This window comes from Schistocerca nitens, chromosome 3 (assembly GCF_023898315.1).
Source record: "Schistocerca nitens isolate TAMUIC-IGC-003100 chromosome 3, iqSchNite1.1, whole genome shotgun sequence".
NCBI lineage: Eukaryota > Metazoa > Arthropoda > Insecta > Orthoptera > Acrididae > Schistocerca > Schistocerca nitens.
In genome coordinates, this window is record NC_064616.1 from 628948302 (window position 1) to 628969854 (window position 21553).

Genomic DNA, 21553 nt, shown 5'->3' on the forward strand with positions numbered 1-21553 from the left:
AAATTCTAGACTATTGTTAAGCTGTAAAGTGGTAGTATTCTGCGAATATTCTACAACCACTTTGCTGATTTCTCACTGTCACTGAAGTAGCAGCAGTAAAACAGTACATGTTCCATGGCACGAAATGTGATACAAATGCTCCTATATAAATTGAAGTCGCTTTTCACATCTGTCTGTACATGTAGGATATTCTCAGGAATTGTTGTATGGATTTTGATCCGTTTCTCACTAATAGATGTAATGATTCACGAGGAAGGTTTGTACGTAGAATTTATAATTTTTTCATATTAATTATTGATAACGATGAATTAAAGTTAAGTTGTGAAGACATGCCATTGACACCTAGTAAATAGCCACCACAATTCGAGAGAGCAGCAGTGACTTCAGAATGCAGCAAGCGGGACAAATTTTGCATATGTCTGGGTATCTAGGCGACTCTGGGGAAGTGAAATACGTGCTCAATGGACGTTGGTCTAGACAAGATAAATTGCAGTGTTTTTGCGGTATCAGATCGGTTAAGATGCATGTCTGGTATGAATATTCCGTTTCATCTAATCGTTTGTGGTTACAAGGTGCTTATTACGTACAGTGGACAAGTAGGAACATGTTTTATGTATAATGAAAGTGTCCATCAAAGAAAGAATTTCCAAAGACGAGTTACAGTTTAAAAAATTCGCTTGAGTTACACAGGAAATTAAAGTTAGAAGAGCTACTGACGGAGAGCCAATACATGAATATAGGAGCATCAGGCTCTCGCATAGGATTACAGAAGGAGCCAAAACTACTAGCTGCAAGTTTTCCTCCGTTGCCCTCAAATCTGGAAGCAGAAAATCCACATGATATAGCTGACGTGCAGCCGCTAAGCTACAAGAGGCTTAGAACATGTGCTGGAAGCGGCACTGACGAAGACGTTCCCGATTTATAACAGATCGTGGGGGGAAGAGTGTAAGAGGCCGGTGCCTGAAACGAACGCATGAGAAACTGCAATAGAAATAGTCGAGGCAGCAGCACAGGACGTCACACCGACCAAAGCGCAGGCAGCTCTTGAATCACAACAGGTAGCGGTCAATTTGACGCGGTACGTGCAGCAGAAAGTTGCCAAAACAAAATAAGATGAACCACAAGAACGAATTCTCGATAGGCAAAACAAGGAAATCAATGCTTGTGTACAAACAGAAGAGTGTCCATCCCAAATCCAAAAGGAACACGTCAAAAGCCTTAGTGTCATCAAACAAGCAGGAAACGGAGAGGGAAGAGGATGCAGATTGCCTGGAAAACACCCCTGCGATGCAGACATAAGAAGAAACTCAAAAACACGTGGATTCCTATATCGGTCAAAAGCCTCCGACGTCTCCATCTGCCAACATATTCCTGACTAGCGGACGGTGTATAAACAGAATACAGCCAAATGTCAATGCAGAAAAACAGAAGCAAACACTTTAAAGCCAATGTAACGTACTGATGTGATATTTATTGATGTGTTGTGTATTGTACATGTACGTGTAACAAGAACCACAGATTTTCATGGATTTTACAGTCATAGGTTTTTGTCAATAAAATTTACTTACATTAAAAAAAAGCGGTAGAGCGTGTGTCCGGAATCCCAGTGAATGTGGGATCTAATCCCGGGCATGTAACATTTTATTCGCCCTGCCTTTTAATCTAGTATTCACCTCTCAATGATTTAGAGATTCGCCAGAAACGAAACATAGTTCAGATTCCACGTTACTGTATAGCCACTTTCACCGGTTGGATAAATCGTTATGCTAGCCGCGTAAGTGACTTCCAGTTAAATTAAGTCGTTTCAGAAGACCTGTATGGGGGAACAGCATGTGAATCCAAAACTTGTGGTTTTCAGTTACTCATGCATAATGTAAAACGTATACCGAAAATCCACTTCAGCATATGATGCAGCTTTGCTTCGTTTACATCAAGGGTAGTCAATCTTTTGTACCTATCGCCCAGTTTTGCATCTCTGTTAGCAGTGAAATTTTCTAAACGCCCACTGCTTTCTCAGTAATGGTGATTTATAAAGTAGGGAATTAACTTTGCCTTACGAAGTTTATGAAGCAGAGTTACAAGAAGTTAAAGCATAAAATAACAATTAGTTACGAAGTACTTTATATCACAATTTTATGGAAACCCAATGGGAATATTTTTAAAACGTCTACTACCTACCGCCCACCATGAAAGCTGGAATTACCACGAGTGGTCTGTGGGGACCAGGTTACTACCACTGGTTTATATAAAGAAAGTATTGCAGCAGTACAGAAGATAACTCAACTTACAGCCTCTCTCTTTACTTGAGGCAAAAGTAGATGCGAGCATGATTCTTTGCGTGGTGAGGCGAAGGATATTATTTGTTTAAATTCTTTCATTTTTATTTAGAAGACTGATAAACGGCCGGTCGGAGTGGCCGAGCGGTTCTAGGCGCTACAGTCTGGACCCGTGCGACCGCTACGGTCGCAGGTTCGAATCCTGCCCCGGGCATGGATGTGTGTGATGTCCTTACGTTAGTTAGGTTTAAGCAGTTCTAAGTTCTAGGGGACTGACGACCTCAGAAATAAAGTTCGTCCGCAGCTCGTGGTCGTGCGGTAGCGTTCTCGCTTCCCGCGCCCGGGTTCCCGGGTTCGATTCCCGGCGGGATTAGGGATTTTCTCTGCCTCGTGATGACTGGGTGTTGTGTGATGCCCTTAGGTTAGTTATGTTTAAGTAGTTTTAAGTTCTAGGGGACTGATGACCATAGATGTTAAGTCCCATAGTGCTCAGAGACATTTGAACCATTTTTGAATCATCCAAATTGGCACTTACGAACACTGCAAAATAATGGAGCAACAAAAGCCCTGAAAAGGAAAGACTTGAAATTGTGGGAAAGTGATATCGTTAAAGGAGGGACAAGATACGACAAATACCAGGCGATAAATAAGTGTACATACGACCGATTTGTCGAATCTCGTTGTCATAGCGAGTATGTAACCACGAGACTACTTCAGGAGTGGGCTGTAGGTGCAGCGCTTCGATATACGGCCAACAAGGATTTTACGTTTGCTGCATCATTATCTTGGGCAAGAAATTTCAAATCTGAGTATAAAATTCGTCAACGGGACGTCACTAAATACGTCTCTCCTAAGGAGGTACAAAATATAGAAGATTACAGAAAGTGGCAGCTCATTTCAGCACGCAAACGGCGTCACTTATGACCGGTTTTAATCGTTATTACGTGATCAACACCGATCAAACAGGTTGCGAGTATCGGGTGAACACTCGACGCACGTTATCGCATAAGGGAGAAAAACGAACCTTGTCGCAGTTGGTAGTAAAAACAAACTAACACATTCTTACACGGCGCAATATGCCATCACAGCTTCTGGAAAAATGTTGCCTAAGGTTTTCTTGTGTTTACAAGAAACGAATGTTACATTTGGTCCTCGGGTTATGGAAGAGGTCAATCGTTTAACCGACTCGTTGAAAAATGTTTACATTACCTGCTCCAAAACCTTGAAACTGACTATTGCGATTTACAGAAAATCTCTTGAGAATGTTTTAAACCATACGTTTCTCACAGCAATTTTTGTCTAATATTGGATTCCTGGAGTGGAGAAATTAATACTACAATATATGAGACAATGTTTATAGATGGCGAGGGTCAGCCGATGTGCACAGTAAAAGTAATACCGCCAAACGGCACACCTGTGTGCCAGCCGTGTGATGTTTATTTCTATCGCCAGGTTAAAAACTTTATTTCCAGGCTTCAGAATTGCAGTGTGCTTCTGGAAACCCAGCGGGAATTGCACAACCACGCGGTTGCAATAACTATTCACAGCATAATTCATAACCAATCTTCAGCACCGATTTTTCAGGCAATGATATCGAATGCGTGCTACGCATCAAAATTAATTCCCGGAAAAGACATATTTTTAAATGTTAGCGAAGTTTGCTTTCCACTGACTTTTCGAAAGGAACAGTGTAGCTGTCGAAAGATTGCATTCATTACATGTTCTTGGTACCGTGAGTATAATTGTTTCGAAAGTTTATATGACAAATACCATCCATCTAGTTGTTCGAAGGAAAGTGACGACACGTAACGCTGACTGGAACAGCCATTGTAAAGTGAGCTGGAGTAACATTTTAGTGGTTTACTATCCCAAGAGGTTTGGGAAATTTATTAGCCGACCTTACTATTATCATTCCTTATTGATTTACTTACCTTATTACCCCTCCTATCCCTGTCAATTGAGGTATGGAAAAATACAAACTAAAAGAAGAACATCCGCTACGTTTCTTCGAGATTCGATCTCTGGTTCTCCGATTCCCAGCCGGTTACCTTGGCCGTTGCGCTATCGGTGCTGTCGGCGATAAGCGTTTACCCAGTGGGTACGGAAGCGGCGGTTGTAAAAGTTTCTTACCTCGATTTAGGGAAAAGTATGCGATTTCGGACCTCATACCTGATGATGAAAAATGCTATATTTACAATTATCTATCGATCCCCCCAATTTTGGGTCGATTGCTCGTCATAGCCTTTAGGGGCCATTTTCTCAAAAACGCGGGGGTGTTGACCCAAAATATCTTAGATTCCTTCGTTTTAGGTTGTACACCAGCGACCTGCCAAATTTGAGCCAAATCGGTTGGACGCGTCTGAGGCCTTCCCCTTCTAAGATTCACAAGAGGGCCGGCCGGAGTGGCCAGTAGTGAAGAAAATCACGCGTTTTTGTAGTTTTAATGACAGAACAAAAATACCATCAAGAATTGTAAAGCAACTACGGACACTATGGCCACACAAATGAAGAATTTAGTCCTGCACTTACACTACGGCGAAACCTTATCTTGTAATTCATACGCAAAAGGTATAATGACTGGAACCGTTAATACTTACGATGCAGTTGATGTCATAAGCATTACTACGTCTGACTTGAGCTATAAGAAAACCCAGTGACACGAGAAATTCCGTTCTATAGTACACCGTGGAATGAAAAGCAGGAATTCGGCAGTTGCTGCTTCCATAGAGGTCTGATTTCAGACCAAGAAATCCATGAATCAATCGAAAGAACTTTCAAAATTATTTCTTCATGAAAATATCGCTTCTGTGAGCGCAACACCATGTCTCAGCGTTGTTCCCATCGTGGTCTAATACTATTTCTTAATTTCCTGATACCTGTAGCTATAAGCTCACACCAGCAAGCATTCAAGGACAAAATTCCACACGAAGTATTCTTTCTACCATAACAGCTACCATTTATTCACATGTGTAATTATCGGGAAGAAAAAAAAATAAAATGGATATTTCTGAAAACTTAACAGTCTCTGTTAACTGACGTCTTACGGTATGCCTGTTGTCAACAAACTAAACGAAATATTTTGTGTCTCCGAAATGACTGCTTCACCGGTTAATGGGGAAAATAAAATGCAAAGGCACTTAATTCTATGCACTGAAGGCCGTTTTCACTGGGGGACTGTGGCCTGACTTGCGCCTAAATACGAAACCATTTCATGTACATCTACATCTACATCCATACTCCGCAAGACACCTTACCGTGTGTGGCGGAGGGTACCCTGAGTACCTCTATCGGTTCTCCCTTCTATTCCAGTCTCGTATAGTTCGTGGAAAGAAGGATTGTCGGTATGCTTCTGTGTGGGCTCTAATCTCTCTGATTTTATCTTCATGGTCTCTTCGTGAGATATACGTAGGAGGGAGCAATATACTGCTTGACTCTTCGGTGAAGGTATGTTCTCGAAACTTTAACAAAAGCCCGTGCCGAGCTACTGAGCGTCTCTCCTGCAGAGTCTTCCACTGGAGTTTATCTATCATCTCCGTAACGCTTTCGCGATTACTAAATGATCCTGTAATGAAGCGCGCTGCTCTCCGTTGGATCTTCTCTATCTCTTCTATCAACCACATCTGGTACGGATCCCACACTGCTGAGCAGTATTCAAGCAGTGGGCGAACAACCGTACTGTAACCTACTTCCTTTGTTTTCGGATTGCATTTCCTTAGGATTCTTCCAATGAATCTCAGTCTGGCATCTGCTTTACCGACGAACAACTTTATATGATCATTCCATTTTAAATCACTCCTAATGCGTACTCCCAGATAATTTATGGAATTAACTGCTTCCAGTTGCTGACCTGCTATTTTGTAGCTAAATGATAAGGGATCTATCTTTCTTTGTATTCGCAGCACATTACACTTGTCTATATTGAGATTCAATTGCCATTCCCTGCACCATGCGTCAATTCGCTGCAGATCCTCCGACATTTCAGTACAATTTTCCATTGTTACAACCGCTCGATACACCGCATCATCATCTGCAAATGCCTCAGTGAACTTCCGATGTCATCCACCACGTCATTTATGTATATTGTGAATAGCAACGGTCCTACGACACTCCCCTGCGGCACACCTGAAATCACTCTTACTTCGGAAGACTTCTCTCCATTGAGAATGAAATGCAGCGTTCTGTTATCTAGGAACTCCTCAATCGAATCACACAATTGGTCTGATAGTCCATATGCTCTTACTTTGTTCATTAAACGACTGTGGGGAACTGTATCGAACGCCTTGCGGAAGTCAAGAAACACGGCATCTACCTGTGAACCCGTGTCTATGGCCCTCTGAGTCTCGTGGACGAATAGCGCGAGCTGGGTTTCACATGACCGTCTTTCTCGAAACCCATGCTGATTCCTACAGAGTAGATTTCTAGTCTCCAGAAAAGTCATTATACTCGAACATAATACGTGTTCCAAAATTCTACAACTGATCGACGTTAGAGATATAGGTCTCCCTTTTCCAATCCTTTGGAACGCTACGCTCTTCTAGAGACCTACGGTACACCGCTGCAAAAAGGGGGGCAAGTTCCTTCGCGTACTCTGAGTAAAATCGAACTGCTATGCCATCAGGTCCAGCGGCCTTTCCCCGTTTGAGCGATTTTAATTGTTTCTCTATCCCTCTGTCGTCTATTTCGATATCTACCATTTTGTCATCTGTGTGACAATCTAGAGAAGGAACTACAGTGCAGTCTTCCTCTGTGAAACAGCTCTGGAAAAAGACATTTAGTATTTCGGCCTTTAGTTTGTCATCCTCTGTTTCAGTACCAGTTTGATCACAGAGTGTCTGGACATTTTGTTTTGATCCACCTACCGCTTTGGCATAAGACCACAATTTCTTAGGATTTTCTGCCAAGTCAGTACATAGAACTTTACTTTCGAATTCATTGAACGCCTCTCGCATATCCCTCCTCACACTACATTTCGCTTCGCGTAATTTTTGTTTGTCTGCAAGGCTTTGGCTATGTTTATGTTTGCTGTGAAGTTCCCTTTGCTTCCGCAGCAGTTTTCTAACTCGGTTGTTGTACCACGGTGGCTCTTTTCCATCTCTTACGATCTTGCTTGGCACTTACTCATCTAACGCATATTGTACGATGGTTTTGAACTTTGTCCACTGACCCTCAACACTATCTGTACTTGAGACAAAACTTTTGTGTTGAGCCGTCAGGTACTCTGTAATCTGCTTTTTGTCACTTTTGCTAAACAGAAAAATCTTCCTCCCTTTTTTAATATTTCTATTTACGGTTGAAATCGTCGATGCCGTAACCGCTTTATTATCGCTGATTCCCTGCTCTGCGTTAACTGTTTCAAATAGTTCGGGTCTGTTTGTCACCAGAAGGTCTAATATGTTATCGCCTCGAGTCGGTTCTCTGTTTAACTGCTCAAGGAAGTTTTCAGGTAAAGCACTTAAAAATTTCACTGGATTCTTTGTCCCTGCCACCTGTTATGAACGTTTGAGTCACCCAGTCTATATCCGGCAAATTGAAATCTCCACCCAGAACTATAACATGGTGGGGATATCTACTCGAAATATTTTCCAAATTATCCTTCAGGTGCTCAGCCACAACAGCTGCTGAGCCAGGGGGCCTATAGAGACATCCAATTACCATGTCGTAGCCTGCTTTAACCGTGACCTTCACCCAAATCATTTCACATTTTGGATCTCCGTCAATTTCCTTCGATACTATTGCACTTCTTATTACTATAAACACGCCTCCCCCTTCACTGTCCAGCCTGTCTCTGCGGTATACATTCCAATCTGAGTTTAGGATTTCATTACTGTTTACGTCTGGTTTTAGCCAACTTTCTGTCCCTAGTACTATATGGGCGTTGTGACCATTTATTAATGAGAGCAGTTCTGGGACCGTTCTATAGACGCTCCTGCAGTTTACTATTAGCACATTAATATTGTTATTCCCTGTTGCATTTTGCCTACTCCTAGCTTGCCGCGTCTCAGGAGGCGTCTTGTCGGGCCTAAGAGAGGAAATTCTCTAACCTAAAAAACCCCCATGTGCACTCCACACGTACTCCGCTACCCTTGTAGCCGCTTCCGGCGTGTAGTGCACGCCTGACCTATTTAAGGGGGACCCTACATTTCTCCACCCGATAGCGGAGGTCGAGAAATTTGCACCCCAGATCTCCGCAGAATCGTCTGAGCCTCTGGTTTAAGCCTTCCACTCGGCTCCAAACCAGAGGACCGCGATCGGTTCTGGGAACGATACTACAAATAGTTAGCTCTGATTCCACCCCGCGAACGAGGCTTTCCGCCTTCACCAATTCCGCCAACCGCCTGTACGAACTGAGGATGACCTCTGAACCCAGACGGCAGGAGTCATTGGTGCCGACATGAGCAACAATTTGCAGTCGGGTGCACCCAGTGCTCTCTATCGCCGCCGGTAGGGCCTCCTCCACATCTCGGATGACACCCCCCGGCAAGCAGACAGAGTGAACACTGGCCTTCTTCCCCGACCTTTCCGCTATTCCCCTAAGGGGCTCCATCACCCGCCTAACGTTGGAGCTCCCAATAACTAATAAACCCCTCCCCCCGTGTGCCTGCTCGGACTTATCTAACTAAATCCTTTGTACAAATTCGTGTTTAACCTTCCATTATTCTAATACTTTTTGCCCCTTACATGACGATTCTCTGGAAAAATTCTTTGCGTTTGACACTGTATGTGAATTTATGCTGTTTCTTCTCCCCTTCATCGGTTTATTTCTGAATGCATTCATATATTGCAGTGGTGTCCTTTTCTTGGCTAGTTCATACAACTTTTATTGAATCCGTGGAATTCATGATAATGGGAGAATGCCATAATTAAATCGCGTGTTAACACTGTCAGACGAAAAACACATCAAACTTAGACTCCTCAGCAGAGCTTTGAACTTTCAGGCTGAATCGTCTGGGAGAAATACATCATCTCTCGCGCGATCTTCCAGTTACGGTCTGACGTCATCCTCTTTCTGATATATGACTGCAGCGGGAGAATCTTCATCTCCATATACATTGAGGGAAGAGCAATAGTTTGTTTAACCCCAGCTGCGAATGCTTCTAGCTCACGAATTATTAAATATGCTTCCTATTAAATTAGCTTCGATAACTATGCAAGATTTACGAAGACTTGATACGAAGTGATTTCAGTTGTCATAAATTCAAATACTTAGTATCTTTTGCAAAAAATCGTCTTAAGCAGAAAATAAGTGCCTCATTTAAAGTCAAGCGTTTTTCAACTGAAGGAACTGTAAATCAAGTTTCTTCTTTTTTTTCTTTCGTTCGTTTTTGCTTATTCCATGAATAACGAAAAGCTACTGGAGCTACCACGTTAACAGTAAGCCAAATGCTCAAATGGCACTATCATCGATTTTCAACTCATAAGAGTTCATCCTGAGGAATCCGTGAATAATGCTATGAGAAACTGGTGATCCACAAGTTAAAAATTTGTGAACAAACCAGACAGTACGAAAGCATGCATGGATTAAAGAATAAAACCTGTTATTTATCAAGACCACCCAGGGTCGGTAACTTGTGAGCACATCATCAACACAGGTAGTAGTAGTAGTAGCAGCAGTAGTAATAGTAATATTTGTTATTGCTGCTGTTCTTTTTGTTCCAAAGACTGTATTGATACGAATCTTGTCGTTAGAATGTGCTATGCAATTCTTCACATTTGCGTAACCAATGCAACCTACACCAATTTGAAGCTGCTTACTCTGGTCTAGTATTGGTCTGGTTCTACAATCTGAGTCTCCCCTTCCCCCATCAGACACACATTCTTATTTCCGTCACATAATTAAATACTTCTTGATGTCTCAGGACATCGACATATGCCCTCTTTTACTCATGTTGTGCCATAAATTAATCTTGTCCCCAATTTCATTCAATGCATCTTCGTTGGTAATCCCATCCACCCGCTAAATCTTCAGAATTTTTCTCTGCTAATACATTTCAAATGCTTCTATGCTCTTGTGTTTTGTACAGCTGAGATCCCACTTTTCCTTTCCGTGCATATATACGATCCCGACAAATATTTTGAGAACAGAACTCCCAATATTACATTAACAATAGATGAGTTCCTGGCGTTGCCCGAGTATGTATTCTCCAATCTCCTGTTGGGCCATCTACTCCTCCCACTCTCTGTCCATATCCTCCACTCCCCCCTCTCTCTGTCCATATCCTCCTCTTCCTCTGACCATAACTCCTATTTCCTTTCTCTGTCCATCTCCTTCCCTCCCCTCTATCTGTACATACCCTCTACCTCACTTTTCCTGTCCAATTTCTCCTCCCTCTCTCACCCCATCTCTTCCTCCTCCCCTCTTTGCCCATCTATTGCTCCCCCCTCCCTGTCTCTATTCACCTCTTCCCCTTCCCTTTCTGTCTATTTCTTCCTGCCCCACCATCTGTCCATCTCCTCCTCCTCTTATCTGTGTCCATCTGCTCTTCACACTCCCTATCTGTCCATCTCCTCCTACTGCTTCTTTGTCCACATTATTATCACTACCCCAATATGAGGCTGTTGGTTCTTACTCCCACAGTATTTGTTTCGAGATGGTAAGTAGTACGTCAACCAAGATTGGCTGAAATCAATCCAGGAGTTCAGGAGGAGCTTTTTACCCGTGGCGGTGCCCCCGGAATCACATGTCACATATACGAAGGGCAGGGCTTTCAATGAGTAATGCAACCCTTTTTTCTAGATGAAGGCTGGTTTTCTTCAGTATTCGAATACACCATATTAGTCCCACTCTTTTCGTAACAAGACCCTTTTTTGTTTCAACATAATATTTTTTTTAATGCGAAGGGCTTATACCATAATGCGGAGCGGGAAGGGGGGGTTGTGTGACCTCATGATACCACTCTACAGTTCGACGTCGGAACCAACATCTTCCTGCATGAATATCCTCTCCATGATACACGTACTGCTTCCCACGGAGTGTATCCTTCATTGAGCCAAACTGGTGGAAGTCGGAAGGAGAGAGATCCAGGCAGTAGAGTAGATGAGCAAGGAAAGTCCAATGGAGTTTTTTGAGCTCTTTTCGGGTGCGCAGACATGTGAGGGTCCGTGCGTTGTCATGGACCGTGAGAAGTCCGTTTGCATTTTCGTGACGGCAAACACGCTGAAGTAAGAACATTGCAGGGATCACAGCTGTGTACAGCCAGCAAGCACACAGGAAATCGGACAAGTTTGCGCGACCTTGTTGCGATGATGACAGAATGCTTCCCAAACAACTCACCGTGTTTTTGTTGACTGTCAAGTCTTCGTAAAAATTCTGTAAGCGCCTGTGACTATTTCAGATGTTTGGTTTTTCCTTCAAAAGAAATTCAGTGACAGGTCTCTGTTTGGAACGCACCTCCGTTACAGAGGTCAAATGGTTCAAATGGCTCTGAGCACTGTGGGACTTAACTTCTGAGGTCATCAGTCCCCTAGAACTTAGAACTACTTAAACCCAACTAACCTAAGGACATCACACACATCCATGCATGAGGCAGGATTCGAACCTGCGACCGTAGCGGTCGCACGGCTCCAGACTGTAGCGCCTAGAACCGCTCGGCCACCCTGGCCGGCTACAAAGGTCATTTTGAAGGCTACGTATAGCACCACGACCTGTCGCCACTTCGTGAAACTATAGAGGCTGAAGCGGGAATATTCCACGAAGACCCACAACAAATTTCGAAAAAAATGTGTTGCATTGCTTATTGATAATCCACCGTATTTAACATATTTCACACGTACGAGGTATTTGTACATGTAACTCACCTGTATGTCTAGTGAATTACGTCGTGCATTATCTTTTTTACGCAGCTCAATGTTTATGCCGTTTCATCTCCTGAATTACGAGTCGTAAAATCATACAATTTTCTAGGTGCACTACTGGCCATTAAAATTGCTACAACAAGAAGAAAAGCACATGATAAACGGGTATTCATTGCACAAATATATTATACTAAAACTGACATGTGATTACATTTTCACGCAATTTGGGTTTATAAAATGGCTCTGAGCACTATGGGACTTAACATCTGAGGTCATCAGTCCCCTAGAACTTAGAACTACTTAAACCTAACTAACCTAAGGACATCACACACATCCACGCCCGAGGCAGGATTCGAACCTGCGACTGTAGCGGTCGCGCGGTTCCAGACTGAAGCGCCTAGAAACGCTCGGCCACACCGGCCGGCTTGGGTTTATAGATCCTGATAAATCAGTACCTTTGGCAGTAATAACGGCCTTGATACGCCTAGACATTGAGTCAAACAGAGCTTGGATGGCGTGTAAAGGTACAGCTGCCCATGTAGCTTCAACACGATACCACAGTTCATCAACAATAGTGACTGGCGTATGGTGACAAGTCAGTTGCTCGGCCACTATTGACCAGACGTTTTCAATCGGTGATAGATCTGGAGAATGAGCTGGCTAGGGCAGCAGTCGAACATTTTCTGTATCCGGAAAGGCCCGTACAGGACCTGCAACATGCGGTCGTACATTATCTTGCTGAAATGTAGGGTTTCGCAGGGATCGAATGAAGGGTAGATCCACCGGTCGTAACACGTCTGAAATGTAACTTCCACTGTTCAAAGTGCCGTCAATGCGAACAAGAGGTGACCGAGACGTGTAACCAATGGCACTCCATTGCATCGCGCCGGGTCATACGCCAGTATGGCGATGACGAATACACGCTTCCAATGTGCGTTCACCGCGATGTCACCAAACACGAATGTACCATCATGATGCTGCAACCAGAATCTGGATTTATACGAAAAAATGACGTTTTGCCATTCGTGCACCCAGGTTCGTCATTGAGTACACCATCGCAGGCGCTCCTGTCTGTGATACAGCGTCAAGGGTAACCGCAACCATGGTCTCCGAGCTGATAGTCCATGCTGCTGCAAACGTCGTCGAACTGTTCGTGCAGATGGTTGTTGTCTTGCAAACGTCCCCATCTGTTGACTCAGGGATCGAGACGTGGCTGCACGATCCGTTACAGCCATGCGGATAAGATGCCTGTCATCTCGACTGCTAGTAATACGAGGCCGTTGGGATCCAGCCCGGCGTTCCGTATTGCCCTCCTGAACCCACTGATTCAAATGGGTGAAATGGCTTTGAGCACTATTGGACTTAACATCTGAAGTCATCAGTCCCCTAGAACTTAGAACTACTTAAACCTAACTAACCTAAGGAATCACACACATCCATGCCCGAGGCAGGATTCGAACCTGCGCCCACCGATTCCATATTCTGCTAACAGCCACTGGATGTCGACCAACGTGAGCAGCACTGTCGTCATACAATAAACCTCAATCGCGATAGGCTACAATTCGACCTTTATCAAAGTCGGGAACGTGATGGTACGCATTTCTCCTCCTTACACGAGGCATGACAACAACGTTTCACCTGGCAACGCCGGTCAACTGCTATTTATGTATGAGAAATCGGTTGGAAACTTCCCTCATGTCAGCACGTTGTAGGTGCCGCCGCAGACGCCAACCTTGTGTGAATGCTCTGAAAAGCTAATCATTTGCATATCACAGCATCTTCTTCATGTCGGTTAAATTTCGCGTCTGTAGCACATTATCTTCGTGGTGTAGCAATTTTAATGGCCAGTAGTGTACAATCAGTGGCATATTTTAATACTGTCTGTGAAATGTGTTGCGAAAAGAGTTAGTTATGAAGAAGTAATAAATATAAACGTAAGATAATATGCGACAGTATTTCGAGCATCTGAGTTTTCCTGAAGTCGTATCTCCTGAACTGTGTGTATTACAGTGATATAATTTTCAAATATATTCAGTGGTATACGTGACTACTGCATGCAAAATCTGTCGGTAATACATTTAGTAGTAAAGAAGTAATAAATTAAGACGACATGAGCGATGTGGCAGTTTTACTGCATGAACGGCGAAAATGTAGTAAGCAATTAACTTTTCTTCTTTTCGTCATGTTTTGTCGATTATCAGTGAGAAAAAAATTTTGTAAATGTTTGAAATTACGTGTAAAGTTTATTGCGAGTCAGTTAGTGATCTCATTCTCAAATACTGAATTAATGATGTCTGCTTATTCGCGCTTCGCCGGCTATACTTCTTTTTCCCCCACCCCTTCGATAGGTAGGTTTTTCTTACCCTCGCATCGAATCTTTGCAGGCAGAAAGTGACATACTGAACAAATTTAGTTGAAATTCGTCCAGTGGTTTAGGATGATGATGATGATAATGATGATGACGATGATGATGATGATGATTGGTTTGTGGGGCGCCCAACTGCGCGGTCATCAGCTAACGTACGAAGTCCCAATTTTTTCACAGTCCTCACGAATGATGAGGATAATGATGAAATGATGAGGACAACACAAACACCCAGTCCCCGGGATGCGAAAATCCCCAAACCGGCCGGGAATCGAACCCGGGACCCCGTGATCCGGAGGTAGCAACGCTAGGTTTAGGGGGAGATGTGGAACATCCATACAACTAAACACACATTTTTAGAAAATTTATGGATACTGCTCTTTTCTATAGAGCTTGTGTTGCAAATACCAGTCTAAATTTTATATTTTCTTTAGTTGTTTGATGACAGATGTTTCCCCTGTCCATTAACAAAACACGTCTACTACTTTCAATAACTTATTTACTAATATAGCTGCTTAGTGGCAGATGATTTAACTACATTTCACTCCGTTTCACCTACATCTATATCTACACAAACATCCATACTTTGCGAAGCACTGCGAAGTTCGTAGAAGAGGATGCGTTCCATTGTTTTTCTCCATTCGCGTATGGTGTGCGAGAAGAATGATTACTTAATAGCCTCTGTGCAAGCTGTAAAGATTCTAATTTTATATTCGTGGCCCCTTGAGTGACGATCAGTAAAGAGTTATAACATATTAATAGATTCCTCACCTAAAGCTGGTTCTTGTAAAGCTGAAAGTAGACCTACACGCGAGAGCTGGTGTCTATATTGAAGGGTCTGTCATTCTTTTTACACTGCAGAGCCAAAGAAACTGGTACACCTGCCGAATATCGTGTAGAGCCCCCGCGAGCACGCAGAAGTGCCACAGCACCACGTGGCATGGACGCGACTTATGTCTGATGTAGTGCTGGAGGGAACTGACACTATGAATCCTGCAGGACTGTCCATAAACCCGTAAGAGCACGAAGGGCTGGAGATCGTCGGGGTGGACATTTCTTCTGAACAGCACGTTGCAAGGCATCCCGAATATGCTCAATAATGTTCGTGTCTGGGGAATTTGGTGGTCAGTGGGAGTGTTTAAACTCAGAAGAGTGTTCCTGGAGCCACTCTGTAGCAATTATGGACGTGTGAGGTGTTGATTTGTCCCGCTGGAATCGCCCAAGTGCGTCGTAATGAACAACGGGCATGAATGGATGAAGGTGATCATCTGCTCGACATAATTTGAAACGAGACTCGTCCGATCAGGCAACATATTTCCAGTCATCAACAGTCCAATGTCGGTGTTAACGGGCCCATGCGAGGCGTAAAGCTTTGTGTTGCGCAGTGATCAACGGTACACGAGTGGGCCTTCGGCTCCTAAAGTCTGTATCGATGATGTCACGTTGAACGATTCTCTTCAGTCGTCGTTGGTTTCGTTTATGCAGGGTCTTCTTCCGGCCGCAGCGATGTCGGAGATTTGACGTTTTACCGGATTTCTGATATTCACGGTACGCTCGTGAAATGGTCGTACGGGAAAATCCCCACTTCATCGCTACCTCGGAGATGCTGTGTCCCATTGCTTATGCACCAACTGTAACACCACGTTCAAACTCATTTAAATCTTGATAACCTGGCACTGTAGCAGCAGTAACTGATCTACCAACTGCGTGAGACACTTGTTATCTTACAAAGGCGTTGCCGACAGCAGCGCCTTGTTCTGCCTGTTTACATATCTCTGTATTTGAATACGTATGCCTATAACAGTTTCTTTGACGCTTAAGTGTATATTCTCAATAACCACTATTAGTGCCGTATAGTATGGGCCCCACACACGGGAGGAATATTCACTGACGCGACGCGCAAGTATTTTGTAACTAGTCTCTTCTCTTGACAGACTGTATTTTCCCGTTATCCTGCAAATGATCCGAAATCTGCAAACCGTTTTACCTATAACTGAGCCTATGTAATCCTTCAATATCTTATCCATACAAAGTGGTAAGCCTACATAAAATATTTGAATGAGTTGACGATTGCAATTGAGACTCGATATTGTAGTCAGGAGACACTAAAATTTGTCGTTTCGTGTAGTGCACAATTTTATATTTATGAGCATTTAAATAAAGAGTCCAGTCTTTGTGCCACATCTTGATCTCATCTACAACAGACACAATGTACGTGTAAATTTGTTCAGACAGTAGTTCGTTCTATCTGTATCATATGCGAGAAGGCTGAGGTTACTATTAATATTGTCTGGCAGCGAGCATCCTTCCATCGAGCACGCATAAGTTCCTTCTTACAGTTGTCTATATCTCTAAGTCCAAAATAATTTGTTGCGCCCTTCACGTTATGAAATAATCAATCCAGCAAAAAATTTCGTTAGATAGCCCGTATGCGCACTGGCATTAAAAAGCGTCGGTGTGAAAATAAGACAAACGCTCTTCGGACGTCAAAAAATACTAAATTTACCTGACTGCCTTGAACATGGGTTTTTAGGACGCCTTGTGGGAAAAGCATAAGTTGGGCCTTCATGACTGTTTACGGAATAGATCGTGGTTGGCATGAAGTAAATCATTCTCTTCGAAATACCTACATTACTGGCCATTAAAATTGCTACACCAAGAAGAAATGCAGATGATAAACGGGCATTCATTGGACAAATATATTATACTAGAACTGACATGTGATTACATTTTCACGCAGTTTGGGTGCATAGATCCTGAGAAATCAGTACCAAGAACAACCACCTCTGGCCGTAATAACGGCCTTGATACGCCTGGGCATTGAGTCAAACAGAGCTTGGATGGCGTGTAAAGGTACAGCTGCCCATGCAGCTTCAACACGATACCACAGTTCATCAAGAGTAGTGATTGGTGTATTGTGACGAGCCAGTTGCTCAGCCACCATTGACCAGGCGTTTTCAATTGGTGAGAGATCTGGAGAATGTGCTGGCCAGAGCAGCAGCCGAACATTTTCTGTATCCAGAAAGGCCAGTACAAGACGTGAAACATGCGGTCGTGCATTATCCTGCTGAAATGTAGGGTTTCGCTGGGCTCGAACGAAGGGTAGAGCCACGGGTCGTAACACATCTGAAATGTAACTTCCACTGTTCAAAGTGCCGTCAATACGTACAAGACGTAACCGAGACGTGTAACCAATGGCACCCCATACCATTACGCCGGGTGATACGCCAGTATGGCGATGACGAACACATGCTTCCAATGTGCGTTCACCGCGATGTCGCCAAACGCGGATGCGATCATCATGATGCTGTAAACAGAACCTGGATTCGTCCGAAAAAATAATGACGTTTTGCCATTCGTGCACCCAGGTTCGTCGTTGAGCACACCATCGCAGGCGCTCCTGTCTGTCATGCAGCGTCAAGGGTAACCGCAGCCATGGTCTCCGAGCTGATAGTCAATGTTGCTGCAAACTTCGAAGAACTGTTCGTGCAGATGGTTGTTGTCTTGCAGACGTCCCCATCTGTCGACTCAGGGTTCGAGACGTGGCTGCACAATCCGTTACAGCCATGCGGATAAGATGCCTGTCATCTCGACTGCTAGTGATACGAGGCCGTTGGGATCCAGCACAGCGTTCCGTATTACCCTCCTGAACCCACCGATTCCATATTCTGCTAACAGTCATTGGATCTCGACCAACGCGAGCAGCCATGTCGCGATACGATAAACCGCAATCGCGATAGGCTACAATCCGACCTTTATCAAAGTCGGAAACGTGATGGTACGCATTTCTCCTACTTACACGAGGCATCACAACGACGTTTCACCAGGCAACGCCGGTCAACTGCTGTTTGTGTATGAGAAATCGGTTGGAAACTTTCCTCATGTCAGCACGTTGTAGGTGTCGCCACCGGTGCCGACCTTGTGTGAATGCTCTTAAAACCTAACCATTTGCATATCACAGCATCTTCTTCCTGGCGGTTAAATTTCGCGTCTGTAGCACGTCAACTTCGTGGTGTAGTAATTTTAATGGCAAGTAGTGTATGTTTGAGCTCGGGTATTTTATAAGATGCTACAACAGGTCGATGTCAAATAAACTGAACGGTCGTTTTGTACGAGGGACGTTTAACAAGTAATGCAGCACATTCTTTCTCTGCTAATTTCGGTTGAGAGAATGTGGAATTTGTTGGGAACGCCGTGGAATACTTAAGCTTCAGCCTCTATTGCTTCCGATAGGTGGCGCTGCTATATGAAACCCCCAAATTGGCGTCTGTGACGGAGATGCGTTCCGTGAAAACTTATTTTGGCGGAGACCAGAGGCGCTTGCAGAATGTCTACTGAGAGCTGGCAGTGACGAAAGCACGGCGAGCCGTTGGGCGAGGTGTCTGCATCGTTGCAAAAAGATCGTGAAAAGCTGTGCGAACTCCCGCGTGTCGACCGGCCGCACACAGCTGTGACTTCTGCAATGTTGGAAATTGACGAAACGACTTCTGTGTGTTCGTCGCCACAGAAATGCAAACTGACTTTTCCTTCTGCATGACAATGCAAGTACTCAAACAAGTCTGCGACCCGGGAGGAGCTCACAAGACCTCAATGAACTGTTCGTTCTCATACACTCTAAAGCACGGATCTCGCACAGGGGACATGCTGCTTTCTCCAGTTTAGCGATTTCAGTTGTTTCCCAGCGCCAGTTACACTGATACCTCTGTTACCGATCTCTGGAGTTGCGCGAGAATTAAAATGTAACAATACTACTGGATTTCCTTTGTAAAAGAACATCTGAAATCAGAGATACGCATTTCTGCTTTTGTTCTACCACCTTGAATTTTTGTTGGTGAGTCACCCATGTGTCTGAATATTATCTTTGATGTTATTGACAGCCTTTATACACACATCAAAAAAAATTTTGCATCGTCCCGGTTCCCAGAACTCCTGAAGATAGACGTTGATTGTGGATACAGACAGAGTACCTTTGACTGTTCAGAGATGTCACTAAACCCATCCAAATATGTAAATAACCATGCATGAACAACGCCACATCATGATGCGCATCTTCACTCCCGACGTCCATGGCGAGGTCGATCTTTGCAACCACGACACCAAGCGGCGCGGTTCATATGGGCCCAAAACATGAGTAATCGACAGCTCAGGATTGGCATCATGTTCTCTTTACTGATGAGCGTCGCACATGCCTTCAACCAGACAATCGTCGGAGACGTATTTGGAGGTCACCCGGTCAGGCTGAACGCCTTAGACACATTGTCCAGCGAGTGCAGCAAGGTGGAGGTTTCCCTGCTGTTTTGGGGTGGCATTATGTGGGGCCGACGTGCGCTGCTGGTTGTCATGGAACGTAACGTAACGGCTGTGCGATATGTGAATGCCATCCTCCGACCGGTAGTGCAACCATATCGGCAGCATATTGGCGAGGCATTCGTCTTCATGGACGACGATTCGAGTCCCCACTGTGCACGTCTTGTGAATGACTTCCTTCACGATAGCGACAGCTCTCGACTAGAGTGGCCAGCATGTTCTCCAGACATGAACCCTATTCGAACATGCCTGGGATAGACTGAAGAGGGCTGCTTATGGACGACGTGTCCCACGAACCACTCCGAGGGATCTACGCCGAATCGCCGTTGAGGAGTGGAACAATCTGGACCAATAGTGCCTTGATGAACTTGTAGATAGCATGCCACGACGAATACAGGTATGCATCAATTCAAGAGGACGTGCTATGGGTATAAGAGGCACCGGTGCGTACAGCAATATGGACCACCACCTCTGAAGGTCTCGCTGTATGGTGGTACAACATGCAATGTGCGGTTTTCATGGGCAATAAAAAGGGCAGAAATGATGTTTACGTTTATCTCTACTCCAATTTTTTGTACAGGTTCTGGAACTCTCGGAACCGAGGTGATGAAAACTTCTTTTGATGTGTGTATATGGTTGGGATTTCTTTGGGTTTTGTGAGAGAACTTTCGGTGAGTTTCTGCTACGGTAATCGTTGAAGACTTTACTTTTGACAGCCATACAAGTTTCATTTTGCATTTTTTATGTACAGCTTCGTTTTACACACATTGTGAATAGTTACCATTTCATAACAGAAACTGTGTACCACTGTGCGTCCCTCAGACACCAAACTGTTCTTCTAGGTCCATACTTCTCTACGTAACCCTACAGAGAGCTGAGTGTATCAAGTTCCTAACTGTCATTATTTGATTTTGCCACCCATTTATTTAGCTTGCTGAAAACGAAAATCTTGTACTTTGGTAAGAATTGGTGCAACGATTGCTTCATGTTCACTGTCCTTTTATTACCCATTGTATATCATATTTTCAAGACATTATATAGTCTTAAAAATCAATAAAAACAGTCTCGATCGCGTTTTAAGATTTTTTAAATTTGTTAACAACCGGTTTCGGCCCTTTCCTCGAACGATCTTCAGGCTTACACCACCATTACAGGTGCTGGTAGTGGCAGACGGTGCGAGATCTGTAGAAGTATGGCTATCATTGCCCACTTCTACGGATCTCGTTCCGTCTGCCGCCACCAGCAGCGATAATGGTGGTTGTAAGCCTGAAGATGGTTCGAGGAAAGCACCGAAACCATTTGCCAGCAAATAAAAAAAATCTCCAAACGCGCTCTAGACTTTTCTTTATTTTAACATTTTATACCGAACTCTGTGCTACAGTCAAGAAAGCTTTCTAAAATTTTATTATCAAGTCTATTCTGAATCTTTAAGTCCTTTACCATTTCAGACAGACTTACAATGTCATACGAAGACGTTGAAAGTTTGGTTTTATCTCCTTGAAATTGATCCTTTTTCTAAAAATCTCCTTGTTTTCCTTTACTAATAGCTCTATCTACAAAATGTGAGTTAAGCTACAAGGCGGTCTCCTTCCCATCTCAGTTATTGCCTTCCCACGTGTTTCAAGTTTTAGAACTGCAGTCTGATTTCGGTGCATCTTCTGATAACATCAGAATGTCAAAGACTTAGTTCCAGTCAGCAGTCGCAAAATATTTCTCTAAATTTACGGATTCCGCCGGTGTTGATTTGCCTTTCTTCATTACATCTTCTCAAATAAGTCATGCATCGCTTTTTCCTACTGTGGAGCCCTGGCCA